Here is a 10,245-nt window from a genome sequence, read left to right as displayed (position 1 = left end):
ACTTCATGTCTAAAACACCAAAAGCAATGGCAACAAAAGCCAAAATTGACAAATGGGATTTAATTAAACTAAAGAGCTTCTGCACAGCAAAAGAAACTACCATCAGCGTGAACGGGCAGCCTACAGAATGGGAGAAAATTTTTGCAATCTACTCATCTGACAAAGGGCTAATATCCAGAATCTACAAAGAACTCAAAAATTTACAAGAAAAAAAACAACCCCATCAACAAGTGGATGAAGGATATGAACAGATACTTCTCAAAAGAAGACATTTATGCAGCCAACAGACACATGAAAAAATGCTCATCATCAAAAATCTTTATATGAAGATCATTGAGGAGCCATTGAAGAGGTATTTTTAAAAAATAACTGCTTTATGAAGATATAATTCACATTTCATATAATTCACCTACTTACAAGTACATAATTCAGTGGTTTTTAGTCTGTTCACAGAGTTCTGTAATCATTATCACAATCAATTTTAGAACATTTTTGTAACTCCCAAAAGAAACTGCATTCCCATTAGTAGTCACTCCCATTTCCCTCACCTCTTCTAGCCCTGGGCGGCCACTAATCTATGTGCCGTCTCTATAAATGGAATCATGAAATACGTGGTTTTTCATTAAAGAGTTTTAAGCTAGGAAGTAACACCATTAGATTTCCTTTACAGAAAGATCAATCTGGCTGGCATACGTAACCTGGATTGGATGGGAGAGGGGTTGGTCAAAACAGAAGTAGAGATACCCATTAGGGAGTTGTAGAAAGAGTCAGATGCGAGAATATGGTAGCCTAGACCAGAGTGATGGTTATGAGGATGGAAAGAAGAGGATATGTTAAAGAGATATTTAAGAGGTAGTCTTGGATGGGGCTGGCAATTAACAAGGTGCAGCATATGAATGAGAACGAACTAAGAAGGATGGCTCTCAAGTGTTATCCTTGGCAGTGGGGAGATGATGATGCTTGTCACTGAAGTGGGCTCCCCCACAGGAAGATCAGGCCTGTGATGAGATAAAGAAGATGAGGAGTCAGTATTTACTAGGATATACAACTGCCTGTACTTTGGCTGACATCAGTATGTCGTAATCATGGTGACACAGGTCCTTAGGAAAAGAGAAAGACTGTATTTTTTCCAGTCTCATAAGATCTCAGAAAGACCAAAACAGCGTGTATACAGATTTCATAGTGATTCAATACAATTAAAAGTTTATTTAAATTTTAATGAATGTCTATTGGTATCAAAGGGGAACATTTAACTGCATTGCCTTGAATAATTTTACTATGTCAATAATCTGTTACCTTTTAAAATCATAACCAAAGGTCCTTCAGGCCACAAGGGGCTTCCTGAAGTCATAGAGTGCCTGGCACTGCCCCTGGTGAGGAATGAGCCTGAATTAAATCAAAGAAATGGGGATTGATTACAGGGTCAATTTTCAATTACTTGTACTAATAGAGCAGTGGTACGAGTAATCCTAAACTGTGGCTAACCAAAAATCATTTATATTTGCTTTTGGATTGCATTATTTAAGCTATTTATAGCAGGTAGATTTCTAACTACATTTTTCTTTTGTGATTACTAGCATTAGTTTACACCCCCTGACTTCACGCTAATTTTTGGCAAATGGAAGTGGCCCAAATATGCTAAGTGAGAAAGATATCATTTTGGGATTTTATATATCCCACACATCATCTACAAACTTGACAACTCACATATATAGAATTTTAAAACGTCTTCAAGGACAGAGATTACAAATCTCCCTTGATAACTTGCTTCTCCATTTAAGAACATTTACAATTGGGAAATAATTTTCCAACGCTAATTTCAATCCTTGTTGAAACAGATCTTTCCTTCTTTTCTCAATGGGAAAAATAAATAAATAATCAGGCCCTGTCCTTTATGGACTTAACTGTGATAATGCTGAAAACTCCTCTTGAGTGTTTTCTCTTTCAAGCGGAACCAGTGCCATTTTATTTGTCATCCTTATTTCCTAGGCAATCATTAGCTGCTCCCACAAATCAAAGATCAGAAAAAAACACAAAGAGCATTGCATTTTCTAAGAAACAAAATAATCTGCACTTTACCCATAAAAACCAAAAAGATTCTGCAGTAAGAAACAAGTTAAAGATTTTTGCCATTTTTTCCCAATTAAGAAGTAATACATGTTCATTGTAGAAAATATGAAATATATATACAAAGGAGAAAATTAAATCATTTATAATTCCAGAAGACAGGTGTAACCACTGAATCCTTGAATCACCAGACTTTTACTGTAGCCCTCCATTCCTGGAGGAGCTGGTTAGAGCAGTCACTCTAGGCAAAAACACTCTATTCAGTATTAGAATGCTTAAAAGCTACACCTTCATTTTGAACCCTTAGACCTGATGACTTATAAAGAATCACGTGGAAATTACAAAGACTCTTTTTGTGCCTTCAGTCCAATACACTAAATGCAAATGCAGCCTCCTCAGTCCATTTCCTCTGTGCACACATCCTCATCTCAGTTCTCAATCATTGAGACTCCTCTAGGTGTTATTCACAGACCAGCTGTATTGGCATCCCTTGTAAGCTCATCAGAATTGCAGAATCTCAGGGCCCACCACAGATACACTGAATCAGAATCTGTTTCATCAAGTGTTGAGTTTTATCAAGATCCCTAGGAACAAGCTGATACTAATTCATTGGTACTGTTGCTCAGTTAAGATGCATTGCTAGAGTTTATCAATTGGCTGATGAATAAAGGTAAATAATAAACAAAGAAGAGCACAAGGAAGAACAAAACAAAGAGGAGAGAGATTCTTTTCAAGACCTAGAGCTGAACTGCTCCAGGTGGCTCTGGCCTGGGCCTTCCCTGCACAAGGTGCTTCCCATGGAGAAGGCATCTCTGGTCTTACTGCACCAACTGCATGTCAGAAAATGGATACATAAATTCAAGATTCAGTCATGGTCAGCAGTAATTGTTTTAAACTGTTTCTTCCTTACATTGAAGAACAACTTCCTGGTACCATGGTGTAATCTTCCTACCTTTAATTTAGACTGATTTGAGAGGAGAAATGGTCCTGGGGTATAGAGGGAATCTTGGGCACCAGGTGAACAATGGGGTATATATAATCATTTTTCCCCCTTCAACTTTTATTTTAAGTTCAGGAGTACATGTGCCCTGTAGGTTTGTTACATAGGCAAATGTGTGCCATGGTAGTCTGCTGCACAGATCATACCATTACCTAGGTATTAAGCTCAGCATTCATTAGCTATTCTTCCTGATGCTCTCACTTCCCTGACCCCACAGGCTCCAGGGTGTGTTATTAACCCTCTCACCCCATGTGTCCATGTGTTCTTATTATTCAGCTCCCACTTATAAGTGAGAACATGTTGTATTTGGTTTTCTGTACCTGCGTTAGTTTGCTGAGGGTACTGACTTCCAACTCCATCCATGTCCCTGCAAAGGACATGGTCTTGTTCCTTTTTATAGATGCATAGTAGTATTCCATGGTGTATATGTACCACATTTTCTTTATCCAGTCTATCATTGATGAACATTTGGGTTGATTCCATGTCTTTGCTATTGTGAATAGTGCTGCAATGGACATACGTGTGCAAGTATCTTTATAATAGAATGATTTATATTCCTTTGGGTATATACCCAATAATGGGATTGCTGGGCCAAATGCTATTTCTGCTTCTAGATCTTTGAGTAATCACCACACTGTCTTACACAATGGTTGAACTAATTTATATTCCCACCAACACTGTAAAAGTGTTCCTTTTTCTCTGCAACCTTGCCAGCATCTGTTGTTTCTGAACTTTTTAATAAGCACCATTCTGACTGGCATGAGATGGTATCTCATTGTGGTTTTGTTTGGCATTTCTCTAATCATCAGTGGTGTTGAGCTTTTTTCATGCTTGTTGGCTGAATGGATGTCTTCTTTAGAGAAGTGTCTGTTCATGTTTTTTGCCTACTTTAAAATTTTTTTTTAAATTTGTTTAAGTTCCTTGTAGACTCTGGATATTAGACTTTGTCGATGGATAGATTGCAAAAACTTTCTCCCATTCTGTAGGTTGTCTGTTCACTCTGATGATAGTTTCTTTTGTCCTGTAGAAGCTCTTTAGTTTAGGCTTTTGGGAGGCAAAAGGAACAGTCAGCAGAATAAACAGACCACCCACAGAATGGGAGAAAATATTCACAATCTATACATCCAGCAAAGGACTAATGTCCAGATTCTACAACACACTCAAACAAGTTAGCAAGAAACAACAACAACAACAAACAGTCCCATCAAAAAGTGGGCCGAGGACATGAATAGAAAATCCTCAAAAGAAGATACACAAATGGTCAACAAACATATGAAAAAATGTTCAGCATCACTAATGATCAGGGAAATGCAAATTAAAACCACAATGTAATACCACCTTATTCCTGCAAGAATGACCATAATCAAAAAATCAAAAAAATAATAGATGTTGGTGTGGATGTGGTGAAAAGGGAACATTTCTACACTGCTAGTGAGAATGAAGACTTGTACAACCACTATGGAAAATACTGTGGAGATTCCTTAAAGAACTAAAAGTAGAACTAACTACCATTTGATCCAGCAATCCCACTACTGAATATCTACCCAGAGGAAAAGAAGTCATTGTATGAAAAAGATACTTGCACATGCATATTTACAACAGCACAATTAACAATTGCAAGAATGTAGAGTCAGCCCAAATGCCCATCAATGAATGGATAAGAAACTGTGGTTTCTTATACATATACATCATATACATATACATGATGTGTACATATATATAAACACACATACACACACACACACACACACATATATATGTGATAGAATACTACTCAGCCATAAAAAGGAATGAATTAATGGTATTCACAGCAACCTGTATGGGACTGGAGACTATTATTCTAAGTGAAGTAACCCAGGAATGAAAAACCACACATTGTATGTTCTCACTCGTAAGTGGGAACTAAGCTATGAAGATGCAAAGGTATAAGAATGATACAATGGACTTTGGGGACTCAGGGGGAAGCGATGGGAAGGGGGTAAGGGATAAAAGACTACAAATTGGGTTCAGCACATCATGCTCCGGTGACGGGTACAACAAAATCTTACAAATCACCACTAAAGAATTTACTTATGTAACCAAATACCACCTGTTCCCCAAAAACCTATGGAAATAATTCTTTTTTTAAAGGAAGCTCTTAAGTTTAATTAGATACCATTTCTCAATTTTTGCTTCTGTTGCAATTGCTTTTGGTGTTTTCATGATGAAATCTTTGCCTATGCTTATATTCTGAAGGGTATTGCCTAGATTTTCTTCTAGGGTTTTCATAGTTTTAGATTTTACATTTAAGTCTTTAATCCACCTTGAGTTAATCTTTGTATATAGAAGTAAGGAAGGGATCCAGTTTCAGCTTTCTGTGTATGGCTAGCCAGTTCTCCCAGCACCATTTATGAATTAGGGAGTCATTTCCTCATTGCTTGGTTTTGTCAAGTTTGTCAAAGATCAGATGGTTATAGGTGTACAGTCTTATTTCTGAGTTCTCTATTCTGTTCTATTGGTCTATGTCTGTGTTCTTTTACCAGTACCATGCTGTTTTCGTTACTGTAGTCTTGTAGAACAGTTTGAAGTTGGGTAGTGTGATGCCTCCAGCTTTCTTCTTTTTGCTTAAGATTATCTTGGTTATTCAGGCGGTTTTTTTGATACCATATGAAGTTTAAAATTGTTTTTTTCTAATTCTGTGAAGAATGTCAACGGTCATGTAATGGAAATAGTATTGAATCGATAAATTATTTTGGGTTTCATGATATTGATTCTATGAGCATGGAATGTTTCATGATATTGATTCTATGAGCATGGAATGTCTTCTTCTTTGAGAAGTGGTTTGAAGTTCTCCTTGAAGAGGTCCTTCAGTTCCTTTGCTAGCTGTATTCCTAGGTATTTTATTCTTATTGTAGCAATTGTGAATGGGAGTTCATTCATAATTCGACTCTGTGCTTGCTTGTTGTTGGGGTATAGTAATACTGGTGATTTTGCACATTGATTTTGTATCCTGAGACTTTGCTGAAGTTGTTTATCAGCTTAAGAAACTTTAGGGCTGAGATGATGGGGTTTTCTAGATATAGGATCATGTCATCTGCAAACAAAGGTAATTTTACTTCCTCTCTTCATATTTGAATACCCTATATTTCATTTGTTTGCCTGATTGCACTGGCCAGAACTTCCAATACTATGTTGAATAGGAGTGGTGAGAGGGGGCATCCGTGTCTTGTGCCGGTTTTCAAGGGGAATGCTTCCAGCTTTTGCCCATTCAGTATGATATTGGCTGTGAGTATGTCACATATGGCTCTTATTATTTTGAGGCATGCTCCTTCAATACCTAGTTTATTGACAGTTTTTTTCAATCTTCTGTTCATATCATACTTAGGAAATTATAATCCAAAGTTTCAGTCTATTGGGTTTTGCAATTAAGAAGCACAGTTTCTTGCAGATGTAACTGGAAAATCAGAAAACAGATAAAGAATTTTAAAAAGAAGCATATTTTCAACAGCTCCATGTCTCTCTTCAGTCCTCTCCACTATCCTTTCTCCTTTCCCTTCTCTGTTCCCCAAATATGCAAATTAAATTACTATCTTAGCTAATTCCTCTCCTCTTCCTTTGTTCTTTCTTATATTACTTTTCTGACAACAGCAATTACAAAAAGACCTATTCTGGCAGGAAATGGAAATGCCACCGTGTGTGAGGGGGAAAGAAAGGTTGGAAAAAGGGAAGGTTAGGAAAACAAACCCTCTGTCATTCTCATACACACATGCATGTGTGCACATAATTACACTTTTCCTTCAAATTAGATCACACCATTCAAATAGTTTTATACTCATCTTTTAAAATTAACAATACTTTGTAAGCATTTACTCCAGATTGGTAAATATTTATGCAAAACATGTTTAATAGCCTTATACTATTCCAAGGTATGAACACGCCACAAATAATTCAATGAGTTCCCTGTTGTTGGGCATTTAGGTTGTCTCGCATATTTTTTATGTTTGTAAATAATGCTGCAATGAACAACCTTGTACATAAATCTGTTTCCAAATTTTGGTTATTCTTTCAGGATAAATTTCATTTGACTTTCATGACAGCTTTACACAACCTGACCTTAAATTGAAATATCTTTGTCCCGTACTCAATTATACTGTGGCTTTTCTCCAAAAGAAAACACATTGTGGGCTTTGAATGTCAGGTTTTTAATTAAGCAGGTTCCACAAGATTGACTCTTTTGTAGCTACCTGAAATTTTAGCCTCAGTCAGTGAATTGCAATAGAAATGTCAGCATCCTAGCTCAGATAGGACAAATTTACCCCAGAGTAACTCAGGATTGGGACATACTGCAAGATGGTGACTCTTAAGAGGTGACATTCCATATTATTTCACACACTCTGCTCTTATAGAAGACATAATGTTCATGATTGTAGCTAGCTCATTGTTTATATACTAGCAAAATGGCTAAAGGCTCTATGTGGTTTAAAATCTTTATTTGCAAGCCTAAATACAAGTAGAGTGATTAAATTATCACTGTGTAATCTTCATTTGCACAAAGCCATCAATAACTAGAATAAATAATAGCCATCATTTACAGAGAATATACTATGTGCCAGGTACCATGCTGAGCATTTTACAACCTGTATGTATGTATCTATTGCTATGTAACAAAATGCCCCAAATTCTGTAGCTTAAAACAACAAATGTTTGTTATCGCACCATTTCTGCATATCAGAAATCTTGATGTGCCTTAGCTAAGTCCTCTGACTCAGTATCTCTCCTAAGGCTAAAATCAAGGTATTCATTCACTTACCTTAAGGCTCAACTGAGAAGATCCTCATTCAAGCTCACTCATGTGGGGTTGGTGAGATTTAGTTCCTCCTGGACTGTTGGACCAAGGGCCTCAGTTCCTTGCTGGTATTGGCTGGAGGCCTCCTTCAGTTCCTCACTACCTGGGTCTCTTTCCAAGGCAGCTCACACGGGGTAGCTAGCTTTTCTCAAAGCAAGCAATTAATAAGGCACGCAAGGGTAAGGAAGATAGAAGTCAGAGTCTTTTTGTAAATAAATCTTGGAAGTCACACCCATCATTTTTTATATATTCTGTGCAGTAGACATGAGTCACTAGGTTTAGCCCATCCCCAAGATGAGGGAATGGATACCAGGAGGTTGGGATTATTTGGAACCATGTTAGAGGTGGCCTACCACACAACCATTATCTCATTAAGCCAAAAAACACAACTTTGAAGTAGATATCATTAACCCTCATTTACAGATAAGGAAACAGAGATGCTCACAGCCAGTAGGTGGGGCACTGGTATTCAAACCTGTTCCTCTGATTCCAATGCATATATGCGTGATCACTGCGCTATACTTTCAGTAGGATAGTGTGTCTGTAAAGCCTATGAGGTACTGGAAACATCTTAGTAGAGATTCGAGTCAACTCTTAGTCTCTGGTTTACTTTGGCACTCTCAGTTTACTTCTCACTGTCTACCCCATATCTTCTGATGTTTAAGTGAAATTGCTTAGCTTAACCTGAAGGTGTTAGGTTAGAGATAAAAGATGCAGGGCTGCTCAGTTGCCTGTATTTTTGGGGCTCTGGTGAAAGTTAACTGGCATCTACATCTCCATCCAGAATTCTTGTATGTCTTTCCCATTCTCAGATTACATTACATATTAGCATTGAAGATGATTTGTAAAATAAATATCATGGGGAGAAACCCGCATGGTTAAGAACTAAACACATAAGCACAGTTCTCAACATGTTCTCTAGGATATATCTATTCATTTTTCCTAACCAGCAGAACTATAAATCTGGCCTTTGCTTGGCACATTGTATGTGTTTTGCTTTATGAAGGCATAAATCACCAAGATACAATTTGTGTTTGATTTTTTGGACACTTAATTTGCTTAAATGTTCAGCAGTTCATAGACGTAAATTGTGCTGGGCATAGCTCCAAGTGGAATAAGCTGAGAGCAAGAAAGCTATACATATTAGGATGTAATTCAGAAGAAAAATCATCCTGGCCGGTCAAGTAAGTCCTCTTTATAAATTACTAATAAATAACTTTCCTCCATGAGCAATATAAACACTTAGTAAATACTTCTAGAAGAGGGAGCATTGTAGTACATTTAAAGAAACCTTCCATATAGTATGCTTCTGTATGTTGATAAGGGCGTAATGTGCAGAGGGTGTGCCATACATGTTTGATAAAGTAACTGTATTGATTATTGTTTAATACTAGAACAATGCCTCACTGAGAATCATGAGACATGGTTTTTTATTCTGCTTGCTGCTAATTTAATGTATGAACTATTTTGTTTGTTTGTTTTGAGACAGGGTCTCACTCTGTCACCCAGGCTGGAGTGTAGGGGTACAATCACAGTTCACTGCAGCCCTGACCTCCTGGGTTCAAGCGATCCTCCCACTTCAGCCTTCCAAGTAGCTGGGACCACAGGCATGTGCTGCAAAGCCTGGCTAATTTTTTTTATTTTTTTATTTTTTTAGAGATAGAGTTTTACCATATTGTCCAGGCTGGTCTCAAACTCCTGGGCTCAAGTGATCCTCCACCCTGGGCCTCCCAAAGTGCTGGAATTACAGGTGTGAGCCACCACGCCGGGCCAATATATGAACATGAACGAGTCATTTAACTTTCTGTGTCTCAGTTTTTTCATTTGAAAATAAGTGGCTGGATTAAATGATCTCTTAATACCCTCCCAGTTCTAAGATTTTATGGTTCTAAATATTAATACTTACTGGGCACCTCCAAAACATGCACCTCAGTGCCATGGAGAAGACAAAGGAAAACACACAGGTGCTTGGGAACAAAATGCAAGGAAATTGTAAAAATTAAATACTAGTAGAAAGCTATTTGACAGTCTGAGTATAATGCCACAGAGAAATTTATGCAAATTTACAGACGCCAGGGTTTCCCAAAATGTGCAGTGTGTACTTTTGCAATAGTACACTGGGCAGGAATTCCTAAAAGTGGCCCTGGGAGCTGTCTCGGAATGGTCTAGATGAGGAGACAGCTGCAATTATGGAACGCCCCCTTCTCCCCATGGAAGATGCTGCATCTGGCTCCCCATGGGAATGATGGCTGCTTCTCACTGGCAAGAATGGATGCAACTTCCCACATGTGCTGGACATCTGGTTTTCCTAGACAACTCCTGGAAATAGCTGGCACTCAAACCCAACTGCCTT

Source organism: Mandrillus leucophaeus, unplaced genomic scaffold (assembly GCF_000951045.1).
Source record: "Mandrillus leucophaeus isolate KB7577 unplaced genomic scaffold, Mleu.le_1.0 Scaffold40, whole genome shotgun sequence".
Taxonomy (NCBI): Eukaryota; Metazoa; Chordata; class Mammalia; order Primates; family Cercopithecidae; genus Mandrillus; species Mandrillus leucophaeus.
Note: the sequence above shows the minus strand (reverse complement) of the source record.